The sequence below is a fragment of the Vulpes vulpes genome, chromosome 2 (genome assembly GCF_048418805.1).
Source record: "Vulpes vulpes isolate BD-2025 chromosome 2, VulVul3, whole genome shotgun sequence".
Lineage (NCBI taxonomy): Eukaryota > Metazoa > Chordata > Mammalia > Carnivora > Canidae > Vulpes > Vulpes vulpes.
In genome coordinates, this window is record NC_132781.1 from 75,948,565 (window position 1) to 75,975,761 (window position 27,197).

General features: G+C 38.9%; 1 protein-coding gene across 7 annotated transcripts in view; it reads right to left on the reverse strand.

Moving 5' to 3' along the window:
• The window catches only part of CRACD (capping protein inhibiting regulator of actin dynamics), a 272,284-nt gene that overhangs the window by 134,647 nt on the left and 110,440 nt on the right, over nucleotides 1–27,197 (reverse strand). For all 7 annotated transcript variants that reach the window (XM_072748931.1, XM_072748926.1, XM_072748930.1 and 4 more), the window contains one exon: nucleotides 4,330–4,471. The gene's annotated coding sequence lies outside the window, so the exon portion shown is untranslated. The remainder of the gene's footprint in view (nucleotides 1–4,329; nucleotides 4,472–27,197) is intronic.

Consider the following 27,197-nt stretch of genomic DNA (forward strand, 5'->3'; position numbering starts at 1 on the left):
AGAGGCAGAGACACAGGCAGAGGGAGAAGCAGGCTCCATGCACCGGCAGCCTGACGTGGGATTCGATCCCGGGTCTCCAGGATCGCGCCCTGGGCCAAAGGCAGGCGCCAAACCGCTGCACCACCCAGGGATCCCTAAATGGTTCACTTCTAAATGGCTAATTCTAGGGTGCCTGGGTGGTGCAGCTGGTCTGAGTGTCCGACTCTTAGTTTCGGATCAAGTGGTGATCTCAGGATGGTAAGACAGAGCCCCACGTCAGGCTTCGCATCCAGTGCAGAGTCTGCTTTAAATTCTCTCCCCTTCTCCCTCTGCCCCTCCCGCTCATGAGTGTGCTTTCTTCCCCCTCTCAAATAATAAATAAATTGTTACAATGGCTAATTTTTTGCTATGTGAATTTCACCTGAATAAAAAAATACATGTTTTATAATTGTTTTCTAATTGAAGGCCTCTGTATTTCTCACTACTCAACAATCTACTGCTACTGGGAAATAAGGAGGATTTTATTCCCATCTCATAGTGCTTAGAGGAACTAAGCAGACACTACGTCCTAATACTTGTCACCTTTAGGCCTAGTATTTTCACAAAATGTCTATAATAGGGAAGTAATTAAAACCAGTGACCCCTGGCTTGCTTGGCCTTTGACAATTAGCAAGCAGCAGCAGCAGCAGTAACAAGAGCAACAACTGCTTATCTGCAGTTACAAAGGGCCGGCTAGATAATCAACAGTCAATGGGGTGCACCTGTGTTTATGAACCCTGCACTCCTCCCCCACACCAGACCCAGGTGACTGCTGCATTCTGGCGAGTGGCCTTCTGTGGTGGGGACATCAAACAAAGACTATGGGTCTTTTTAATTCAGCAGAAAAATATGAAGAACTTACTCTTGCCACACTCTTTCAGGATCAAAGAAAATCGATTTTAACAGCAGAAGCATCTTTGGAAGAGAGGCAGTTTTTCCCTTTTCTGATACTAAGAAGAATGAATGCTTCAACACACAGATCCAAAGCAGTCAGCTGTTAAGTGAAATGAGAAGTCCAAGAACTTAGGAGGAATAAAATCATACTGAAAACAGAGGTAAAAAGAAGGGGCCCTGAAAAGAAACTACAAGGGTATGTAATAAGAAATGGCTAATGACTCTATTTAAAAGCAGGTAGGGGACTGCCCAGTCCTACAGGATACCTCCTCCTTCTCACTTCACACCATGCAGTCAGGGCCATGGACAAATAAGCCTCCTAAGCCCTCACCCAACCAACTTCCTGAACCATTCAATATGTCTCACATTCTACTTCTTAACATACCTCTAATTTTTCTGATTTTGACCTTATGACCTTTTTTCCAGCCATGCTTTGTCTTACCACCTAGACTTAATACTTAGCTTTGAGATTTGTTTTTCCTTGACCAAGATCTAGACATTCCTCTGGGAATATTGCCTTTGTTGGCTTCATGCACATTTAGCCTGACCCAGGGATGTTACTAAGACTCACAGAAAAGTGCTCAGTTCTGTTTTGGTGTACCCTTCCTTTTCTCAGGTATATCTCTCAAGACTAAGACTAAAGTTCTAATGCTGATTTCAGACTCACAAATGGCTAGACAAGCTTCATAATAAGAAAGAATTTTTAAATATAATGAGAGCAAAATCTATCAAATGCTTTCAGAATCCCCTAATTCGACTGCAAAAAGCCAACTGACTCAGACAGCTGTATATTTTCCTATGTTGTGTAAGAAAAACCCATGTGGTCTCGTCACAAAATGTTCTACACGTCAAAGAAATTACAGTATTATTTTTTGGGAAAAATTCCGAAAATAGGGAAATAGCATCCGTTTCCTCTGTGTGTCATGCTATGGAATGAAACACAAAATGGGGAGTGGGGTCATGGAGGGGGCATTTATTTTCCCTTTGACAGGAATGCTGAGATAGAGCATCAATTGTGAGCTATCTTGGGGTTCAGGAGTTGAATGGGGACTGCAGTGTTGTGTGTGCACAATTCCTGTCCTCAGCCGTAATAGTTCCCTATCACCTCCATCTCATATCCCTGCCACAGCAGTGCACTAACCTAGTGCTTCTGCTGACTTGAACTTTGGGCAAATCACTTAAGCTTTCTGAGCCTGCTTCACCCCTAATAAGATGGGAACAGTAACAACTATTGTTCATTATGGTTATGGGTAAACTATGCCCCCAAAAGGTATACTGAAGTCCTACCCTATTAGTACCTCAGAATGTGACCTTATTTGGAAAGAGCATCACTGTAAGTATATTAGTTAAAGTGAGATCATGCTGCAGTAGAGTCCTGAATCTAGTATGCCTGCTATCCTAAGAAAAGGAAAGATAGCACTGTGAAGACGAAGACACACAGACACACACACAAACACACACACACACACGGAGAATGACATGTGAGGACAGAGACTGAAATGATGCAGCAGCAAACCTAGGAAAGACAAGGATTGATGGTCACCACCAGAAGCTATGAAGGGGTAAGAAAGGATTCCCCCTTCATGTCTCAGGGGGAGCATGGCCCTCTCTTGATTTTAGATTCCTAGCCTACAGGACTGTGAGACAATACATTTCTGTGATTTCAAGCCACCTAGGTTTGTGGTTGTTAGAGTAGCCCTAAAAAACTAATACAGTGGTGGAGGTATAATTGTGTGTGTGTGTTTGTGTGTGTGTGTGTGTGTGTGTGTGTGTGTGTTTTATTTTATTTTTTTTATTTTTTTATTTTTTTATTTATTTATGATAGTCACAGAGAGAGAGAGAGAGGCAGAGACACAGGCGGAGGGAGAAGCAGGCTCCATGCACCGGGAGCCCGATGTGGGATTCGATCCCGGGTCTCCAGGATCGCGCCCTGGGCCAAAGGCAGGCGCCAAACCGCTGCGCTACCCAGGGATCCCCTGTGTGTGTGTTTTAAATGAAGAAGAATATACATAGAATAAACCAAGTAGGCAGGAAGAAAACAGGTAACTCTTCTTATGAATTTGAACTAAGGAAATGACATTATTTTCTCCAAAGCTGACACTGCCTCTCTAAACCCACCTCCCACTATTGTCCTGTTCACTCTGCTCCAGCTCACTGGCCTCCTGGCTATGCCTGAAATATCCCACCATGTTCACTCCTTAGGGTCTTTGCAGCGGCTACTTCCTCTGCCTGGAGCTTGCCCAGGGTGAACTCCCGATTTTCTGTCTTTCTCAGTGAAGCTGATCTTGGAAGTTTCATTCAACATTTCAATTTGTATTCCAAGTGCCACCCAACACTCCCAATTCCCCTTAGCTCTTGTTTTCCTCTTTTCCATATTCTTATTGGTTTTCTAATAGCTTAGTAATTTATTTCTCTATTACATGCATTATTTATCCTCTGTCTCTTTCTATGCTAGAACATAAGTGCCATGAGGGCAGGGATCTTCATGTTTTGCTCACTGATATGAACAAGCACCTAAAACAGTATCTAGTTCATAATAGGTGCTTGACAAAGATTCCTTAAAATCCATTATTTATTTTTAATTAACCACTTTATAATTATAGAAGCCATACATGTGTACTGTAAAACATTAGAAAAAATTTAAAACTTCAGATTCCTACCATCCAATAATATCTTTCAAATTTTAATAAATTAGGATGGTTTTTATCTTCTTCTAAGTGACTCCCTAAGGGATTCTGTCTCTTAAGGAAAAATGTCATGGTATGGATAACATCCACCTTACAAGATTTGGTAGCAGATTTAATGAAATAATGTATCCAAACACTTAATATAAATGCTTGCCATAACAACTTATATAGGTAGTTATTTTCTTTCCTTTGATCTTGACTTTAACTTTCATCCCTTGCTACCTTCTAAAAAGTAGCATATACCTGTACACAAGAGAATGGTATAATGTATTCTTACAGGGGAGGCAGGTGGGGAAGGTCTCCCACAACTGGCACTCAAGATGAAGCCCCCAAATTCACAGTACAAAGCTCCAAGGTCCAAAAGCACCATGAGATACAAGACCACTAATTATTTCATAGAATTTTATAATAGTTACAAAACAACAGTGATAATTACATTTTAATATTACATCCTCCCATTTGCAAAAGCTTTTTATATTAATTTTTTCTTATAGATGAAAGACAAGGGGATCAGAGAATTTAAGTGACATGTCCAAGTTTATACAGCTGCTAAAAGAAGAGCTAAGAATTAAATCTAGAATTAGAAGGTCATCAGTAACAAGGATCTTTTAACTTCACAGTGAAATGCATACTATCCATTTCTAGAATCCCACTCACAATAAATAAAAATGTTATTCAGTACTTACCCAATAAGCTACTTTCCTCCTCATCCTCTAAACAAACGACTTACCTAACTTAATAGCCACACGTCCTTTCCTTGCTGGGTAACTCTCCACCAAAATTTTCTTCTTATAAAAAGGAGATCAGTGGTTAAGCATGCCAGGAAATGGGGTACATTGTTGAGAAAACCTGGGCATCACTGCTCTTGCAAACTGTTGAGAAAAAAACAAAACATCAAGAGCTTTATAACTTCAGTCCTCTTGGGAAGCCTTCAGAATGAATCTCTTTTCCATTCTGGCAGAAGTACAACAGGAGCTGTTTTTTTTTTTGGGGGGGGGGGTTGCTGAGATTTTAAATTAGGTTTAATAATATTAAACTTGCATTCCTTAGCCTAAATTTATTCTATGGCCTTAAAAGCATTTCTTATAAATTGTTTCTACTTTTGAAGGGACTGGAAGAATCATATCCATGAATACTGAGACTCCCAATCCTTCTTATATACAGAATTTTCAGATTTATTTTTCATGGTAGTTTAGCTAAAATTCAAGGAGCTAGAAGACAAATTCAACCTAGCAGAGAATTGAAGGCAGTAATCATTAAAATGTTTCCTCTCCCAGAGGTAGCAAAGGAACCTTTTTATTCAAATACCAATCACAGAGTTAATTAGGTTAATGGGCTCCCTGTGGGTTGGGCACGCATGATCTCCTACAAACATGCCAGAGTGAAAACCATCACACGGCGACTGCAGATTTTAAATAGAATGGATGTGTATATGTCCAGGAGACAGCCCCAGATTCAAATATGCCTTTTGCACAGCTCAAGAAGACAATGTTCTGGGGCAATGATACAGAAATCTTCAAATCTCAGGGTGACAATGGGTATCTGGCCCTGACAAGGAGTTGACTGTATGGGCTTAGAGAAGGATTCCCAGCTCTGGTTACAAGGGGCTGGTTTGTATCAGACCAACTTTCCACTGAACTAGGAAAGCTGGGTATTTAAAAACCTGTCTGAAGGCACTGGAGTACTACCAAGGTAGCCAGGACATGAAAGGCCAATATCTTGAGGAAAAGAGAAACAAAACTGAGGCAAATCACTATGCTGCTTTTCCTTTCAAGACATCTACTGATCTTGGGGCACCTGAGTGTTTCAGTCAGTTGGTTGGTCAGGCATTCAACTCTTGATTTTGGCTCAGGTCATGGTCTCAGAGTTGTGAGATCAGCTCCGTGTTGGGCTCCATGCTGGGGGGTGGAGCCTGCTTAAGATTCTCTTTCTCCCTTGGCCCCTCCCCTCCTCTTCCTCTCTCTCTTTAAAAAAAGAGAAAAAAATGAAGAAAAAAGACATCTACTTCTCTGTAAGAGGCACAGGGCAAAACTGCAGAGAAGCCAAGCAGAAAGCAGCTGCTTAGAGGCACATAAAGTGAGCAAACCAAAAAAGTACCAGAGCTGAGTATCAAATCTGTTCGGTCCTCCATTGGATAAAGGACGTTTGCCCTGCTCTAACTGCCTAACAGAAGCAAAAGTAAACCCCACAGAGAAAGATACCACCATCTACAGTATCTGATTCTTTATACAAAATGTCCCACATTCAATCAACAATAACCAGGCACACCAGGGCATAGGTTCAAGAAAGAAATGGACAATGAAAACAGGACCCAGAGGTGAGGAGTCATAGGATATGGTCTTTAAAATAACTGTGATGTGTGTGTTTGAAATTATAAAGACTATAAAATATTTTAACATATAGTTCTCAGTAAGTCACAGAAGAGAAAAAAAAAAAGACAAAGAACAAGGAGACAAAAGATTTGAGTAACACAATTAAACTCAGCCTTCATAACCTATGTAGAAGACTGCACCTAACAACTGTGACTACATATTCTTTTAAGGTACACATGAAACATTTATAGAAATTAACCAAAAGTGGGTCATAAAGTAAGTTTCAAGAAATTTCAACAAATAGAAACCATAGAGTACTTTTTTGAACTTACTATTCTGACATGATATAGATTCAAAGGAAATCGCAAAAATAATAACTTTTTTAAAGCAAAATGCTCCTATAGAGCCATACTATCACTCCAGGAAGTTCCTTCATGCCCCTTTTTGTCAGTTGCCACAACCCCAAGACAAACACTGTTCTCATTTCTTTACCATTGATTAGTTCTAAACTTCATACAAATGGGCTCATACAAAATGTACTCTTTTATATGAAAATACTACAACTTATAATATATTCCCCTATGAGTGGACCTTTGGTAGTTTCCATTTTAGGGCCATTATAAATAACACTGCTATAAATATTCTTGTACAAACCTTTTTATAAACATGTATTTCCATTTTTCTTGGATAAACACTTAGGAGTGGAACTGCTAGGTTACAGAATTGACGAATGTTTAACTTTATAAGAAAATAGCAAATATTTTTCCAAAATGGCCGTATCATTTTATACTCCTATCAGTAATACATAGGAGTTCCAGTTTACACAGCCTCATCAACCTTCGATGTTGGCAGACTTTCAATTTGAGCCATTCTAGTGTGAAGTTTTGATTTGCAACTCCCCGGTGACTAATAATGGTAGCTTTTTAAATATCTTCTTTTATGCAACATCTGTTCTAAGTATTTTGTCCATTTCTTAAATTGTAGTTGTTTTTTAAGATTTTATTTATTTATTAATGAGAGACACAGAGAGAGAGGTAGAGACACAGGCAGAGGGAGAAGCAGGTTCCCCGCAGGGAACCTGAGATAGGCCTCGATCCTGGTCTCCAGGATCACGCCCCAGGCTGAAGGTGGCACTAAACTGCTGAGCCACCCGGGCTGCCCAAATTATAGTTTTTTAATTACTGATTTACAGCAGCTCTTTTTAAATTTTTTTTTAATTTTTATTTACTTATGATAGTCACAGAGAGAGAGAGAGAGAGAGAGGGGCAGAGACACAGGCAGAGGGAGAAGCAGGCTCCATGTACCGGGAGCCCGATGTGGGATTCGATCCAGGGTCTCCAGGATCACGCCCTCGGCCAAAGGCAGGCACCAAACCGCTGTGCCACCCAGGGATCCCAGCAGCTCTTTTTATATTCTGATACCAGTTCTTTGTCAGATATACGTATTACATATATTTTCTCCCAGTCTGTGGTTTTCCTTTACAATTTGTCTTTTTGATAATCCGAAGAGTTTAATGTTGATGAATTCTGATTTCTCACTTTTTCTTTACCTTTAGTGCTTTCAGTGTCCTTTAACAATCTTTGCTTAAAGTCTATTAAAAGCCTAAAAAATATTCTTCAGAAGTTTTGTAGCTTTAGCTTTATGATCTCAGATTAACTTTTGTTTGTGGTGTAATCCAAAGGCAAGAAGGTTAATTTTTCTCCCACTCATTCCAGTAACATTTGTTGAGAAGACTATCACCCCCAACTGAATTGTCATAGCACTCTCACCAATTAACTGACAGCATGGTATGTCTTCAATTAAGCTAGAAATCAACATATAAGTGATAACTAGAGTCCTTAAGTATTTGACAATTAAGCAGTACACATCTAAATAACCAATGGATCAAAGAAGAAATCACAATGGTAATTAGAAAAAATTTTTGACTTAACGTAATAGTGAAATGATAAAAAAAAACGGTGAAATGCATCTAAAGTTATATTTTAAAAGTTTAGAAAGCAATCATTTATGTGTCTATCTCAAGGAATTAGAGAAAGAACAGATAAATCCAAAGAAAGAGGAAGTAAATAAGAGCAGAAATCAACGTTAAAGTAAAAAGTCATCAAATGCAAAAAGTTGATTCTTTGAAAAATACAAGTAATACTAATAAATCCTTCAGTAGGCTCAACAGCCAAAGCTGGTCATTCTCAACTCTATTACCTAAGAGTCTTCTTCCCACAATGTTGATTTCAGACAGATTAATATGTCTCCTTAATTACTATATTGTTGTTCCTAAAGACAAGCACAGGACTATTTTGTTCATGAGAGTTTTGCTTTTATTTTTTTACAGAGACAACTCAGAATAACAGAAATAAAGAGGGGGACACTGCAAAGTTCCAGGAATCTCAAACATGAGCTCTTTATCAGCACCATTATGAGGTCAAAACAATGTTGACCTAAATATCTGACAAGACATCATCAGTCCCCAAGATGTGAATCAATAGAAATGATTTCTAAAATACTGATTTACATCCACTATTATTAGCAGTGAACTATATTCTTAGTGCATACTCTGCCTTAAAAGGTCAATTAACAACATGATAAGCCAGTGTGATTAGAAAGACATCTTAAAATTAAGTCTCCAGCCCTATGACCCAGCTATTGCACTACTAGGTATTTACCCAAAGGATACAAAAATACTGATTTGAAGGGGCACGTGTATCCCAATGTTTATAGCAGCATTACCAACAATAGCTAAATTAAGGGAAAAACCCCAAATGTCCCATTTACTGATGAATGCATGAGGTGGTGTGTACGTGTGCACACACACGTGCGTGCGCACAGACATAAACACACATAAATATAAATATGACTCAGCCATCAAAAAGAATGAAATCTTGCCATTTGCAACAACATGGATGGCATTAGAAATATTAAGCTAAGTGAAATAAGTCAAAGAGAAAGACAAATACCATATGATTTCACTCATGTGGAATTTAAGAAACAAAACAGATGAACATAGGGGAAGGGGGAAAAGAGAGGGAAGTAAACCATAAGACTCTTAACTATCGAGAACAAAATGAGGGTTGCTAGATGGAGGTGGGCAGGTGATGGGCTAAATGGGTGATGGAGATTAAAGGGTGCACTTGTGATGAGCCCTGGGTGTTATAGGTAAGTGATGAATCACTAAATTCTACACCTGAAACCAATATGTTAACCAACTAGAATTTAAATAAAAACTTGAAATAAAAAAATAATAAAATTACATTAAGTCTCCAGAATGTAAACATAAATATATATTTTTCACTGATGTTGTCACTGGGATACTCAATACAATACATAGTATTAAGTATTTTCATACAAAAGATAAAAAGCCACACATCATCTGTGAAATATCTGTTCTGCCACTGTAAAAACTGATTTAAATACACCAAAATCAATCACTTGCATTAGTAATTTATTGATAATTAAGTAGTGCACAGATAAAATGTGGCAAACAAATACATTCCTTAGTCAACAGGTGAAGAAAATGTTGGTGGATATTTGAGGAAGTAAATATTCAAAAATTATTCAATATGCAAAATTTACCATACTATTCAATGAAAGTACAGAGGTTTCTGTCTCAGTAATGAAATACATAAAGAACTATTTTTTTAAGTGAACCACTAAAGGAGTACTGTGGAAGAAATACATATTCTAATAAATGACTTCTTTAATAAAAACAGTGTTTTATAGAGCACATATGCACTGATTGAGTGAAGAAAGGAGTCCTGGCAAAGTTAATACCACACATGAAAGAAATGCACTCATTGCCTCACTCATAGGCAAATCATTACTGCAAAGAAGTTAAATCTAAAAGAGCACCGAGAATGTCAGTGGCATAGTTAATTTAGTAGAATCATTATAAAAATGCTATAATAACATGGGGAATGATCATGAAAATTTTTTATAACAGAGGCACAGTGGTTATTTTCTTACCACTGCACCAAATTTTAAGTTGCCTGACATTTTTTCTTTTAAAATAGACAAGTGGGGATCCCTGGGTGGCGCAGCGGTTTGGCGCCTGCCTTTGGACCAGGGTGCGATCCTGGAGACCCGGGATCGAATCCCACGTCGGGCTCCCGGTGCATGGAGCCTGTTTCTCCCTCTGCCTGTGTCTCTGCTTCTCTCTCTGTGTGTGTGTGACTATCATAAATAAATTTAAAAAAAAAATTTTTTTTAAATAAAATAAAATAGACAAGTGTTCTAAAATATCATGACTGCTTCAGTGATGCCAGCTATCAGCTGTCCACTTCAGAAGAGATATTTTTGATGTAAAAAAACCCAGGTCTAATATTTTTTCAAAAATAATTCCTAAATAGCAATTCTGCCCATAACCAGTTGTTATTTATTTTTCTGATAAAGTTGATGCTTTAACAATAAGTAATAATTACTTTTCAAGGAAATCATTCTGAAATAATATTTTGAAAATGGGTATTTGGAGAGGTTTTTATGAGGTGATTTTGTTGTTGTTGAATATGATGAAAGCATCACCTAGAGAAGTCATCCCTGAATTCTCTTTCTCACACTTCTCACAATTAATGTCAGCAAATTTTGTTTGATCTACCTTCCAAATACCTCAAGAATACAATCACTTCGTACTGTCTATACTACCATGTTAGTCTCAACCAAAATCTTCTCAACCCAAATCAGGGCTACAGCTTCCCAGATGACCTCCCTTGCCCAACTCCAGTACTACGCCCCCAGCAGCCAATCACCTTATTAACACCAAAGTCAAATCATACCACTCATTCACCCAAAGTCATCTAATGATTTCCTGTATGTCTCAGCATAAAAGCCAAATTCCCTACAATGCCTACAAGTCATTACATGATTTTTATCATTACCTACCGACATCATTCCTACTACTCTTGTGTTTACTTACTCTATCTACTCAAGCCCCTATGATGCTGTGCCTCAGAGGTCAGGGACACTTCGTCTCAGGGCTTTCCACTGGCTACTCCCTTTGCCTGGAGTATGTCCCCAGATATCTTCCCTTGCTTCCTTCAAGTTTTTACTTAACCATCACTTTTCCACAAGGCCTTCTCTGGCCTCCCTATCTAAAATAGCAACTATTCCCAGCACTCCCCCATTATTCCCCTTCCTTGCTTTATTTTTTCTCTTTAATGCTTCTCACCATCTAACATTTTAACTACTTGTTTATCAATTTATTGCTGATCTCCTTTTTCCACTGAATGAAGGCAGGAATTTTTTGTCTGTTGTGTACTTACTGTTCTAGTCTAGTACAATGATTACTAGCACTAGTATTTGAATATGTGAATGCTGAAAGAACAAGTAGTCAGTAAGAACCTTCCTAACTGCATAGTTTAAAAGCTTGAAAACAGATTTTTTCTAAATCTTCCAAATGAATTTTAATGAGTCTTAAACTCTTTGCTAGAAATATAAAAATGTAATACCTTAATAATAATTAACAAAAATAACTGAATAACATTGGGAAATAAAACATTAGCCGAATTAAAACAAAAATTTTGGCACAGCTGGTGGATATAATTGAAAAACATATATTATGATTTACCAAGTGGAACTAGCAATGTCATTCTTCTATTTGGAGAAACATCTCTTTATGGATTATCTTTTTTAACTACTTATATTATGAAAATAAATGAACTTATAACCATACTATCAAATGTCTATATCACAGTGTTAAATCAAGACAAAACAAGGCAAAAAGTAATGACATATATTCAATGAATGCACTCTCATTGAGCAAAAGGAATTTTTGTACTATTAAAAAAATAAAAATTTTAATATTTTATCTTTGTCTCATCCTTTAAAAATGTCACTTTTCTATATGTTTTATGGTATTCAAAATACTCATATATTCAACATTTATAAATAAGCAAACAACCATTGGGGAAAAAAATCTTCATTTACAGCTTGTAAATCACTGTGTTAAAGACTTGGGAAGGAAAGAAAAGGCACATCTTGCCCCAGTTGATAGAAATATAAAAAAACACCAAATAATTACCACAGTGTGGTAAGTATTACCATGAAAGGTCCTTTATAACTTGGTCTCTGCCCTCCTCAGCAGCTTTGTCCCTCATGACTCCCTAAATGACTCAAACTTTACAAAGTTCATGCTCCAGCCGAGAGCTAACTTCTAGTAATTTCTCATGCACAATTCTTGATTCTGGACCTATTTACTTCAATTTAGGGTGGCCAGGTAAAATACAAAATGTCATTTTCTGGGTGGCTAGGAACAAAAATAATTATCAACATGGATTTCCCTAAGAAAGCAGTAAAGGCAGAAAGTAGCAAAAGAGCAAGAAAGGGAAAAAAAGACACTCCTTAAGAAATGTTTCTTTCTCTCAACTCTTACCTCCTATAGGTGGCAAGTGAGAACTACACTGAAATGAAATCACTGAGGAAAACTTTCTAAAGGGCCTCTCACAACTGACCAAATGCTGAAACGAGCTCATCCTTTCTCTTAAAGAAGACACCTTCTATCACAGGGCTCCAGGACCTGGGCAGCAACCAGTGACGCCAATACCTGTGCTGCGTAGGCCTTGGGAGCTCAGCTCAAATCTCATGATGCTATAATTCTCTTTAGTCAATTGGAATGTCATTTCATATTCACCATTAACCCAACATTATTAGCGAAATATATGTTACTCTAAAGGAAGCACTCCCTTTGTGTACAGTCAATTCTCATTATTTATGTAGGTATGCTCTACTAAGTTGCCGTGGATACTGAATTAGCAACCATGGAACCACTGCTCCTAGGAGAAATACAGGGTTAGGTTCCTGAGAGCCTCTGGTCACATTTTGATCAAGCAATCAATATATGCACATAATCTTATTTCATGTGGGCTCCTACTTAAAGACATCTTATTTAATATATATATTATAGATCTGTTAAGATTGAACTCATGGTCGGGATCCCTGGGTGGGCAGTGGTTTAGTGCCTGCCTTTGGCCCAGGGCGCGATCCTGGAGACCCGGGGTCAAATCCCACGTCGGGCTCCCGGTGCATGGAGCCTGCTTCTCCCTCTGCCAATGTCTCTGCCTCTCTCCTCTCTCTCTCTCTCTGTCTCTCTCTGTCTCTCTGTCTCTCTCCCTCTCTCTCTCTCTGTGACTATCATAAATTTAAAAAAAGAAAAAAAAAAGATTGAATTCATGGTCAACAGCACTATAACTTGTGACTGAAGCTTACCTAACACACATTTCTCTCTGTAAAGGACTTCACAGCCTTCTTGCGCTCAGGGAACACTCAACAGCACGTTGATACTATGTGTGGGGGCCATCTTTAACAGCACAACCACCACCACCACCACCAACAAAGGACCACAAAAATACAAAAACAAACCATGGTATTGAATTGACCAAGACAAGGATATTTGTTAACAGTATAAGAGCTGAAAAAAGAAGGCAGCATATAGCCTTGTCTGACCTCAGCTGGGAACATGCATCCTGGGCAACTAAAATTTTTCACTGATCTGTGCATGTCAGCAAATGGCCACTAACATGCTCCAACTATTGATTTTAGGCTTACAAATAAATTTTAGCTAGCAGGCAAACTGATACATATAGAATCCATGAATAATGCCTATTGACTGTATTGTATGCATGGTTCCGGGTCCAAAATCTGGTTTTCCTCTCTTAAATTCCTTCCCATTTAGATAAAAGAAGCCCAGTGAAACTCCAATAAATTTTATGATTCCCAGTTCTACTAAACTAGCTCTATGAAAGCCCATTTACTGTTGAGGTAGCAATCTACAACTTGTCCTATGAACACTCAGGCTTGGAAACTTAGTCCCATGTCTACTCATTTCCTTTCTTGTATCCTTAGGGGGAACTCTGCAGAACACTTGAAATGTTAACAATTTGTTTCTGAATCAAGAGTAACTATATCTGGGTCTCTTTTTTCAGATACAACAACAAAATGAGCAATAATGAAGCAATATATGTTTGGTATGACACCCTGGGGACTGATGAAGAAGAGGAAGAGGGAAGAACAATGGGATTCTTCAGTGGGCCCCAAATAGGTATGTCCAGGTAAATTACTCTGAACAAGTTGACAAATAGACTTTTTCCATTTGCCATGGCCACAAGTAGGATGTTGCACAGCACCTGCCGTCTGTGGGAGTCCACCCTGATAAGCAAGTTCTAAGAGTCAGTTGCTTGTAGTTCAAGCTCTCAGTCCAGGTGTCAGGACCACATCTCCAGGATTCACTTACTTCTGCAAGTCATAATGCCTATGACCTGCCACTTGAGAACAGACTGTAACAGAGAAACTACAGCTGAATTACTAAGAAAGTTTCTGCCTGGGAGTAGTAACTATCCTGCTGGTTTGGGCCAGGCAGAATTAGGTTTCTACCTGGGCAGCTTCCATTCTGCATGCAGACACAACCCAGTCACTCTGCGCAGCATATTCTCAGCCCATTCTCAACAGCAGTTGGCAAGAGCAGCTGTGACTCCACTTTGGGCAGCTCAGAGCAGACAGCAGGACCCACACTGTGATACTCTTCTTCTTTTCCTTCTCTAAGGCCTCCAATCTGACAGCACAGAGTATTAGGAATATCTGAACTCTGGGCCAAGAAACCCAAATTCCAGTTTGGGCAGGATATGAAATTATATATATATCATATACATATATGAATTCATATATATTATATATATATGAAATTATTGGGCAGGTTGGTGGGAAAAAAAGGATATAAATTACCCCCTTCCCTTTCTTCTTTACATTCATGCACTAGTAAGAGGAGAACAGAAACTTTGCTCCTTCACCTCCTTACTTCCTCTGCCTTCTAAGTTCCAACAGAACTTCAGGGAACACACAGGTGCAAAATACCTGCCCAACACTATGTGGTCGGAGCTATTAAAGAAGGAAATTTAAAGCCATGAGCTCACCGGGAACATCTCCACAGATGCTTTATCCACAGAGTCGGGCTGAAGGGTTGAAATCTTCCCCTAACTCCCTCCTGGATCTTATAATTTTCTACTATTCCTCTGTACAGGAAATACTTCTTAGCCAAATGACAAGTTTTGGTAATCTGAAAGGTTGCTGCTAGTATTACTTTTCATTTCTCATCTTCCTTTCACTGTTAAATTTCAGAGGCAAGTGGTCTATACCTTTTATTTTCCATCATCTCAGCACTATTCTCTCCTTAACCTCCCCCAAATAATTCCTGATGTTGTCAATCTACTCAAATTGAATTCCTGAAATTCAACAATGACCTCTGACTCCCAAATAAAAGCCTTTGCTCAATACCTATATTTCTTGACACTCAACCCTGTCCCATCTGCAGCCCCCTAATATACAATGCTATGTAGACACAATTTAAAATTTTCTGTTTCTTTAGTATCTTCAGTGACTGTATCTTCCTTGTTGCTTCTAACTCTCCATGTAATTTTTCCCTCTCTTTAATAAATCTTCAAAGCAAATCAAATATCTATTTCTCACCTGCTGCAATGATAACACAGTTCTACTAAGACTAACACCGGTCATTTCACTTACTCATTCTCCATTATTTTCCATGCCTAGTTGGTTTTTTAAAAATCTTTTTTTCTTTCCTTAAATGTCTCTTTAATCTGTTCTCTCTGTCCCCATCCTAATCCAGGCTTTCATCTATTCATGCCTGACTTGCTGCAATATCCTACTATCGAGTTAGCCTCTGCTATGTACTAAACATTATTACCTGCTTAGTTCAGGAAATTCTACTTGCATTAAGTTACTTCCTTCCTACAAAACATTCAATGACTCCCTGTCATTCAAGATCTCCCCACTAAACCTGGCCCCACTTAATCCATCTAACCCCTTCCTATTACCTACACCTACCACCCCCTCTCACAAATTGCCTCATCTGAGAAAATCAGTGTCCTTGTATCCCACAAGTATCCAGGATGAGTCTCAATCTAAGCCTTCCTTACTTTCAATAGCAAGCACAGAAAAAAAAAAAAAAAAGAATGTGATGTTTCCTGGACCTTCCAATTAGCATTCCCACTACCAGTGATTCATGATCACCACTCCCAACAGAGCAACAGCACATGCATAGTGCTACAAAGAGCCTCACTCTTCATGGCTAATTGGATTCCACCAGGAACTATTATTTCACTCAAATCAGAAACCATGTGATACATAGGAGTGACAAGCCAAGAAGTGAAGGGTCCTCTATGTTTGTGATGTTGGCCTCAGGAGATTATTCCATTATGGAGGACACAGGAAGGAGAATAGGGGAAAGGGAGGGGTTATTGCTCTGCTGCTCAGTGAAAGTACAAACAGAACCTGAGTATTATAGACTGAACTCATTCAATTCTTGGCAGTATGGCAGCTCACCAGATACATACTTCTACTGGTTGTCTGAATTACAGATGAGTAAACTCATCTATTGCTTTATTTCAGCTTCTCAAAGGTAACTGTTTATAAGCACATCTTAGGAAATAAACTGTACCTCGATAGCTGGAGAATAAATGGCTATTAATTTCCTATATTTTTCGAGAAAAATCTAGGGTTCATGGATGAAAAGATAAGCCTAGAAAGGGGTCATGAACCTATACACCTGTTCACCAACTATGGAAATTAAAGCTTTGAGACAGATACCCAATGATCATTTAATTTTGAGAGTACAGGCATATCTTGTTTCATTGCACTTTGCTTTACTATGCTTCACAGATACTGTATTTTTTTACAAATAGACAGTTTGTGGCAACCCTGGGTCGAGCAAGACTATCAGTGCCAGTTATCCAACACTTCATGTCTGTCACATTTCGGTAATTCAAACTTTTTCATTGTTATTATATTAGTTATGGTGACCTGGGATCAGTGATCTTTGATCTTACTATTGTAATTGCTTCAGGGAGCCATGAACTGTGTCCATAAAGATGGCGAACTTAATAGATAAATGTTGTGTGTGTTCTGATTGCTCCACCAACCAGTTGTTCCTCCAACTCTCTCCCTCTCCTGCAGCCTCCTTATTCCCTGAGACACAATATTGAAGTGAGGCCAATTAATAAGCCTACAATGGCCTGTAAGTGTTCAAGAGAAAGGAAGAGTCACATGTCTCTCACTTTAAATCAAAAGCTACAAATGATTAAGGAAGGCATGCCAAATACCAACAGGCTGAAACGTAAGGCCTCTTGGACCAGCTGGCCAAGATATGAATGTAAAGGAAACGTTCTTGAAGGAAATTAAAAGTGCTACCCCAGTGAACACACATAAATGGTAAGGAAGCAAAACAGCAGAACATGGAGAAAGTCCTGAGTGGTGTGGATAGATCAAGCCAGTCACAACATTCCCTTAAACCAAAGTCTAATCCAGAGCAAGGGTCCTGACTCTTGTGTTTTATTAAGGCTGATAGAGGTGAGGAACACATAGAAGAAAGTTTGAAGTTAGCAGAGGTTGATTCATAAGGTTTAAGGAAAGAATCCATCTCTGTAACATAAAAAACACTACAAAAAATAGAACAAGGGGGGATCCCTGGGTGGCTCAGCGGTTCAGCACCTGCCTTCAGCCCAGGGCATGATCCTGGAGTCCCAGGATCGGGTCCTGGGATGGAGTCCCACATTGGGCTCCCTGCATGGAGCCTGCTTCTCCCTCTGCCTCTCTCTCTCTCTCTCTCTCTCTCTCTCTCTGTGTTTATCATGAATAAATATTATATAAAAAAATAAATAGAACAAGGGACCATAAGGGAAGAGGGGAAACTGAATGGGGAAAAATCAGAGAGGAAAATAAATAATGAGAGACTCTTAACTCTGGGAAACAAACTGAGGGTTGCTGAAGGGGAGGGTGAGGGGCATTAAGTAAAGCATATGATGTGATGAGCGTTGGGGTGTATACACAACTGATGAATTATTGAAAACTATATCTGAAACTAATGACATACTATGTGTTGACAGATTGAATTTAAACTAAAAAAATGAAAGTACAAGGTGAAGCAGCCAAGTGCTGACAAAGAAGCTGCAGCAAGTTACTCAGAAGATTTAGCTGAGATAATTAATCAAGGTGGCTACACTAAACGACAGGTTTTCAGTGTAGACAAAACAGCCTCCTATTGGAAGAAGATGCCAATTAGGACCCTCCTAGCTGGAGAGAAGTCAATGTCTGGCTTCAAAGCTTCAAAGGAGAGACTGACTCTCTTGTCAGAAGCTAATGTAGCTGGTGACTTTAAGCTGAAGCCAATGCTCATTCACAATTCTGAAAATCCTAAAGTCCCTAGGAATTATGCTAAATCTATCTACTCTATGCTCTAGAAATACTACAACAAAGCCTAGATAACAGCACATCTGTTTACAACAGTTTACTGTTTTTTAAAAAAAATTTTTTAAAAGATTTTATTTACTTATTCATGAGAGACAGAGAGAGACAGAGAGAGAGAGAGAGAGAGAGAGAGGCAGAGACACAGGCAGAGGGAGGAGCAGGTTCTATGCAGGGAGCCCAATGTGGGACTCGCCCCCCGGGGACTCCAGGATCAAACCCCAGGCCAAAGGTGGCGCTAAACCGCTGGGCCACCGGGGCTGCCCAAATGTCATTTTTTTAATGTTAAAGTGATGCTTGGTCTTTATCGGTTCCAAAGGAGAGGAGTAAATAAATCAATCTTTTCTTTGAACACACAGAAATCCGTTTATGTTAATTACTAGAAATTTTTATCTGATTTGATTGCCACACACTTTATTTTTATGATGCACTTTTAAAATTTATGTTGCATGACATTTTCTCTTGGGACCAAAGAACTTTTGAACTTTTATTTTTTTAACATGATGGGAAAGAAAAAAATCTGTATAATCCAGAAACACTGCACTGTGTCCTCCTCAAGTTACACATCCACAGTATCTTCCTGTTAGATTTTCTGAGTTATAGAAGTTGTTTGAGGGTATCATCTCATGGGCATTTTGACCCTCATGAAGCTTCCATAAAAAAAACAGGCAGGAAGAGCCAGACATTACTTTTAGGGTGTAAAGAAGATAATTTTTAAATTGTTTGAACAATTATACACTCAAAAATAAAAAGGAATGAACTCCTGCTATGTGCAACAACAAGGATGAATCTCAAAAGCTTTATGCTGAGTAAAAGAAGTACAAAGGCTAAATCCTATATGATTCCATTCACATGACACTTGGGAGAAGGCAGAACTATTGGGACGTATCTCAGATGGGTGGTTGCCAGGGGCTCGGAACAGGAGGAAGGGATGTGAGGGAATTCTTCAGAGTGATGCAAATGTCTTAATACTCTGTGGTATGGTCAACGTGGCGATACATGGGCCCAAACTGCACCTCACAAAGGGTGATGTTTACTGCATGTAAATTAGACCTCAATAAGTCTATCCAGGGATGCCCAGGTGGTTCAGCAGTTAAGCGTCTGCCTTTGGCTTGGAGTGTGATCCCAGAATCCTGGGATCGAGTCCCACATCAGGCTCCCTGCATGGAGCCTGCTTCTCCCTCTGCCTGTGTCTTTGCCTCTCTCTCTCTCCCTCTCTCTCTCTCTCTCTCTCTCTCTCTGTGGCTCTCATGAATAAGTGAATAAAGTCTTAAAAAAAAAAAAGTCTGTCCAAAACTGTTATAGAGAATTCCTCAGACAAAGATAAATCAGCCTAAGAGGTTCCCATAAATTACTGGTCAGGTTAAGTTCTGAACAGGAGCTAATATTGTGATTTGGGTCAAATGCACTCCATTTGTTTACTCTCAAAGACAGACCCCGTGAGAACCCTGGGGCAGGGCTGGTCTCTCAAAGTGGGAGGAAAGAGAACACAAGTTAGGCAGTTGGAATGCCTTGACCCAAATGGCAGTTTCTGGCCATTCTTCAGATGCCTGAGAAGCTCTTGTTTCACGGTGTGAAGGAAATTTAGTTAAAATTATATCACATTCTGCTACATTTGGTCTGACCCATATCTTTGCCTCAAACCGCCTGGGAAAATGGAAATCACCAACTGCCACCACTTCAACTTACGTTATGTATTACTGCATTCAGAAATGTTTCCGAGGCCAGTCATTTCAAGAATATCCACTGAGAGGCTACCATTTGCCGAGCAGCGACAGAGCAGCAAACATGACCCAAATCCCTGCTGTCCTGGAGCTTATATTCCAAAGGACAGCTAACAGCTCACACTTATCGAGTGCTCACAATATGCCAGGTGCTATGTGGACTGACTCATTTAATTCATGCAACTACCATGGGCAAATGCTCTCATTATCATCCCCATTTAAAGGTGAGGAAACTAAAGCCCTGAGAGTTAAGTAAGCACACACAAATCCAAGGACACATGGCTAGTAAGCAGCAGAACCTGAGTTTAAGCCCAAGCCAACCTGCTCCCTCAGCCCATGCTCCTAGCTACACTCTGAGTAGGATACAATCAGCACAAAGGTTGTACTAACATAATCCCAGGATGTCAGGACTAGATGCCTAGGGAATGACTTTAACATTAAAGAATGCTATCCCATCTATTATAGAAACAGTGTTACCTCATGATGTAAGATCAAACAACATTAATAATTTTTTTCAAAAGGAAATATGAATTAACATACACAGAAAATGCTTACCTTATAATCACAGAAATAAAGTGAGACTTAATGTTTTGCTTATTAAATTAGCAAGCAAAGAATTCAAATGGAGACTGAAAAGACTGATGTACTGCTAATGGAAATGTAAATTAATACAGATTGAAAGGCGGTTTCCATTCTAAGCCAGAAAATACTTATTTCCTTTAATCTAGTTTTTCCCACTTAATATGACTTTATCTTGGGGTGCTTGGGTGGCTCGGTAGGTTAAGCGTCTGCCTTCAGCTCAGGTCATGACCTCAGGGTCCTGGGATCGAGCCCCACATTGGGCTCCCTGCTCAGTGAGGAGTCTGCTTCTCCTTCTCTTTCTGCCCCTCCCTGCCCCCTGCTGGTGTGCACACACATGTGTGCACTCTCTCTCTCAAATATAAATTTAAAAAAATATATGATTTTATCTTTAGGAAGTAATCTTAACATATGGGAAAAAGTTACATGCAGCAAAGATCTTTGTTGCAGCGAGCAATACTTACAGATTTACAATATTTATTATTCATACAATTCAGAATATATACAATTTAAAAATACAAGCTTAAAAATTAAAATTAAACCTACACACTTCTGACCCAAATTTGTGCTTTTCAATAAAGTAAGTTATTTGTAGCCTCACCTATTCTGGTTAGGCTGTGGTTAACAGCAGCTAAAAGAATGCATAAGTAGAGATGTGCCAAAACACAAAACAGGTGTTAAGATCTTAAAAAGGAAGAAATTTCATTTGCCAGAAGTATGAAGAGTCTGGTGGGCATATGTAACAATATCAGGCCCCAAACTATATCAATCTGTGTGACTCTTTTTTCTAATCTCCAAATGCCAGAAGATACTTTTTTTTTCTTTCCACAGTCCCTCCTAATTTTACACATTGCCAAAACATGTAAATTTATGCACAAACAAAATGTTATTTTAGTCGTTCCTGACAGAATCACTTTATTGTAATCTTCCTATAAAAACAAACATCTCCCGCTGAGTTACCCCTACAAATCCAAAGACTGAGAACTAATTATTACAATTACCAGGGATAATGAAGATTTTTCAGCTAATTATTTTCCTTACAGACATTAATGGATTTTTTTTTAAACTACAAATCTTATTTAGGACGAGGAATATCTCTGTGGTTTTCTTAACCCTATCCAGACCCCCCAGACAGAGCCTTCGTCTGGAGCCCTCTATGTCTTCCTTCTGCTCTAGTGCACATCTTCAGGATAAAGGCTAAAGAAATATTCACATGTATCCTGGTCTATTTTACAAAGTGCAGGAGGTTCTAAGGGCAGGAGCACATGGGGCAGAAAGTACTGAGCGTGAAGCAAGATGGGTAAGCAGAGGTGAACACACTAAAACCCATGCTGTGTAACAGGTACACGTATGCATATCAAATCATTTTATTTTTATGATGCTTGGGAAAGGCAGGTATAACTGTCCTCATTTTACTGATGAAGAAACTGAGGTCTCCAAGGTTTAAGCAGCTTGCCCAAAGTCACATAGCTGACAATGGACAAAAGCAGAATTCAAACTTGGATTCAGTGCAGTCACTTTTACCTGATGTACTAATTATCTGCCATGCAGCACCTGTCTTCTCTAGAATCTGTTCATGTTAACATGAACTTTGTAAGCAGCTTCCTTTAAAAAGCAGCTAGAAAAACAGTATGAAATCTTTCACTATTCAAAATATGGGATGGTTGAAATATCAAAGAATGAGAGTGACTTAGCTATGTGAGTTCTCTAGTATGGCTGTTTTTGCTAGATTTTCTATAATAAATAGGCATTAATTTTTATAGAAAGCATAATTCCAATAAAAGTTATTTTTAATATTTTTAAAATCAAAGATAAAGGCCAGGTACTACATAGTACTGTACCTAGCAGGCTGAAGAAGAGGCTCCTGGGACTAGTTATAGCACTGGTGATGACTATATTTGCACAGTGTGACCATGGCTAGAAAGATTTTGCATAGCTTTCCTAGAGACCCTCCCTCAAGAAACAGGAGAAAATGTACTAGCGATACAGAAGTTAAGTGCCAGAACTTTTTTCTCCTCTGTGGATACTAACGAAAACTTTTTCTTCCTTTTCATGATAACTTTAAACCAGGACTTTTTCTTTTTTAGATTTATTTATTTATTTTAGACAGAGTGTGAGATGGGAGGGGGCAGAGGGAGAGAGAGAATCTCAAGCAGACTCCCTACTGAGTGAGGAGTTGGATGCAGAGATCCACATCACAAGCCACAGATCACGACCTGAGCCAAAATTGAGAGTCAGATGCTCAACTGACTGAGCAACCAAGGTGCCCCTATAACCAGGACTTTAAGGGTAACTACCTTCCTGAGGGGGGTGAGCTATATTATATTATATATATATATATATATGCAATATTATAGAGTAATAACTACTCTTTAAAAAAAAAAAGAGTAATAACTGCTCTCACAGCACATACAGCATGTAACTACTTCTGCATAAGGGAGGTGGGAAGTGTTCCATAGAGAAAATGATTTTGGATTGAATACAAAGAAAGAATCCAATTTTTGCCAGCTGGGGAAAAAAAGAGAAAAGAGCATTTACAGGTTCAGAGGACTGAGAGCATAAGCTTGCATCTCTCCGGAGTTCAAGTAACAATGCTGACAAAGAAGTTGTGCGCTAGGCTCTGTCCTGGGAATAGTTCTCCACCTTCCATCCAAATGCAAAATTAGAATTCAGACAGAAACCCTTAAAGAATTGACTGATGGTGGTGCCAGCTCAGTGACATCACCCTGATGGATGTGGCAGTTTGCTGTCACCTTGTGATACACATTCTTCTTTCTCCATGTTGACATATCACACAGGTGATAGCCGGCCATAAAGATAAGGTATAATTTTCCCCTAAAACAAATATCAAGTAGACAAGTTGTGAGACTTACACAGAGATTTATCATCTTCTACAAAATACTAATAAAATAGTTGCCAACTGAGCTGAAATGATTACAACTCCCCAAAATGTCCTTTCTCGAGAGTAACAGAATACAAACAAGGTCCACCTTTACCCAAGAAGGCAAGAGCTGGATGATCTTTGTTCTTTCTTTCGAAGGAATTAGAAAAGACATCAATTTATTTACAGGATTTTCTGTAAGAGCCACAAGACTTTCAGGCAAAAGCACTATTTTAGCAAATTGAAAGAACACAAAAACAGGCCACTCATTTTCAGAAAGCTACACATGCATAATCCAAACATTTTAAAGAGCATATTTATCCTACAGGAACAACAGAGAAACAGCATTTGGTATTTCTACTTGATCTGTGGCAGAGAGATTAGATTGTTCACACTAAGTGTCCACAACCCATTTAGAGACCTTTCTAGGAGTTCTTTCTAGGACTGTAAGAATCCATATATGCATGTGAGTATTTACAATTTACCTCATTCCATTGAAATTTGGGGTAGCGTTCAGCAAGTATGTGTAGAACCAAAGAACAGTAAAATATTAACAGAAATTCTGAAGTCCAGATAGGGAATACATAAGTAAGAGTAGAAATTCAAGACCACTGAAATGAAAGGCACAAATATGCAGGTCATAATTAAACTTCAAGTTAGATTTTGGGGCCTAAGCCATCAAAATGAAAAAAAAAAAGAGGTACAATTAGTCCCATCATTCTCATTAATAGAAAGGAAAAGGCTTACAACACCTCAGGAAAGCAACATTTTCCTGGCCTTGAATTTTAAAAGGAAATTTTCAGATGGAGCATTATTTACAGGGCACTAAAATGAGACAGTAGACACTTGGCCCTCAAAACTTCTGTGTTAAATGCAGTAACTGATTTATTTCTTCCCTTTACCATCCTTTGATTAAAAAAAAAAACACAACAATAGGACAAACATTAAAACTCAGCTTCATGAAGGACATCTTTAAGCAACTAAGGTGATTTTATTCAACAATGTTACTTGCCAGCAGACTGGCTGATAGGACTCGGGAGTTCAAAAATGAGTAGATGGGGGACATTTCTTTCAGGCAATCTTCCAGAGAACAGATACTCATTCTTTCAGTCATTCATTTCTTAAGCTTCTCCTAAATGTTAGGAATCAAGTAAGGTGCTAAGGATTTAAAGGTATAATAAGACATATTCCCAATTCTTGAAGAACTCACAGTTCAATAAAGTCTGATTTCCAAAGATATTTTTTATCAGGGACCTTTTCTCCAAGTAGAGTAAATTTTTAGAGTAACTCTTCATGGCAATTTAGAAGGAATGATACAAAGAACAGCATTTTCCATGCTTCACTAAAAGCACTTATTACATGATTTCACAGTTTGTCTTTTGTTTTGGATGGCCTGGGTTTAAAGCCTGGCTCTGCTATTTACTAGCTATTTGAACCTGGGCCTCAGTTTCTTCATCTGTAAAAGAGAAGTAATTAATAATACTTATCTGGGGATCCCTGGGTGGTGCAGCGGTTTGGCGCCTGCCTTTGGCCCAGGGCGCGATCCTGGAGACCCGGGATCGAATCCCAAGTCAGGCTCCCAGTGCATGGAGCCTGCTTCTCCCTCTGCCTGTGTCTCTGCCTCTCTCTCTCTCTCTCTCTCTCTCTCTCTCTCTCTCTGTGTGACTATCATAAATAAAAAAAAAAAAAATTAAAAAAAAATAATACTTATCTGATAGGGTAATTGTGGGGATGCAACGAGTTAATAAATGTAAAGCACCTAAAATAGTACTTGGCAAATAGTATTCAGTCAATATTTGCCAGTGTAGGACATAGTACTAATGTTTCCAAAATAGTCCCCTTCTGGGTTCCTCAGGTGTCCCCAAAATATCCTCTGGTATCTCCACTGGTTCCATGTCATTTGCAGGATCCTGTAGCATGATTATTTATCCCCAATCCATTGACAATGGACTTGGTCTTGGACATCAGCACATGCATAGTCACTATACACGTTGTCTGGGCAGAAATCTTAACAGCCAATGTGGGCTTTCATTGGCTCTCTTTTCCTTCTGTTATGAGTACACTATGCCCCAAATAGGGCTGTTCCTTCAGCCTGGATTATGGATTAAAAAGACACTGGGAGGGGCACCTGAATGATTCGGTTGGTTGAGTGTCTGACTCTTGGTTTTGGCTCAGGTCAAGATCTTGGGGTAGTGGGATATGTCCCATGCTGTGCTCTAGGCTCTGCAGGGAGTCTATTGAGATTCTCTCTCTCCTTATCCCTCACCTCCCTGCTCATGAGTGTACTCCCAAAAATAAATAAATAAAATCTTAAAAAAAAAAAAAAGACACTGGGAGCAGTAACAGATCTAATGCCAATCTGCCAAAGATGAGTAATGTAGGCAAGAAAGAGCCTCTGTTCTTGCAAGCCACTGAAATTTTGGGACTATTTGTTACCATGTAAAAGCTGACTAAAACAGCTACTATTATTTCAATTTTAACAAAAAATAGTTTTGAAAAACTTTTTAAAAAATCAATAGATGTATATATCTCAAATCATCAGAACAGATTTCTCACCACAGATCTGAATGTGTCTAATTGTTACAAACAGGGCAGCCCTGGTGGTGCAGCAATTCAGCGCCGCCTGCAGCCCGGGGCGTGATCCTGGAGACTCGGGATCGAGTCCCATGTCGGGCTCCCTGCATGGAGCCTGCTTCTCCCTCGGCCTGTGTCTCTGCCTCTCTCTCTCTATGAATAAATAAATTTTAAAAATAATAATAATTGTTACAAACATCTCTCAGAAAGTGAATAATTTAGTTCCTGGGGTGGCTCAGTCAGGTAAGCTTCTGACTCTTGATTTCAGCTCAGGTCATGGTCTCAAGGTTGTGAGATCGAGCCCAGTGGTGGACTCTGCACTCAGTGTGGAGTCTGCTTTAAGATTTTCTCTCTCTCCCTCTGCCCTTGCCCTTCCATATGCATGCACTCTCTCTCTAAAAAAAAAAAAAAAAAAGAAAAAGAAAAAAAGAAAGAAAGCAACTTACTCCATATTCTTTACTACTATTTTTTCCTATATCTAGTAGCTACACCCCCTGACAAACCTTAAAGATAATGATGAACATCTCTGATGAGCTCATTGTTCCACTCTACATATATATCCTCCGCGGGAGCCAATGATTTACAAAATGAAAGTCAGGAGGAGACTGGCTTTCAAAGGTCTCCCTTATAAGCACTATGGTCTTGTATGACAAGCTAATTTTCATCTTAAAGAGGATTCATTAACGCAGATTTTATCACAGTTTATTAATAGATTCTTATTGATTCTGTTTTCCTATCTCGGTCTTTTGTAGTTTTTAGAAAAATTAGCTTCTAAAAATCATTTTATTCTATTACATCAACAACAGCATTTAATCTTCTGTACACCTCACATAGGGTGCATTTCCTCTTCTAGGCAATTGCACTGTGCTCATTTTTGGCAAAAGTACTAAACTATTGTTCCTTTCTTACACTGTGAGTACTTTGGGTATAAGCCACTATTCTCATGGGCTTGGAGTCTAATGGGGAAAATAAGACAATAAGTAAATAAGCAAATGCCTTCAAATCACATTAAGTATTATGAAGAAAAGAGAGTGCTTTAACAGAAAATAATGGAGTGAGATGAACTTAACTGGTAATCAGGGAAGACCCATCTAAGTAAGAGGCTGTTACCCTTTCTTATCTAGAGGAGGAAAAGGAAAGGACAGCTGGGTAAAGAATAAGAAGAGACTGTTCAGGCGAGGCTCTGGGGTAGAAAAGAGGTGAGAATGTTTCAGGTGCTGAAAGAAGGGAACATTTCCCTTGCTTTCACATTTCAGCAAGAGGAACATAAAATGGAGGTGCTGAGCAAAGCTAT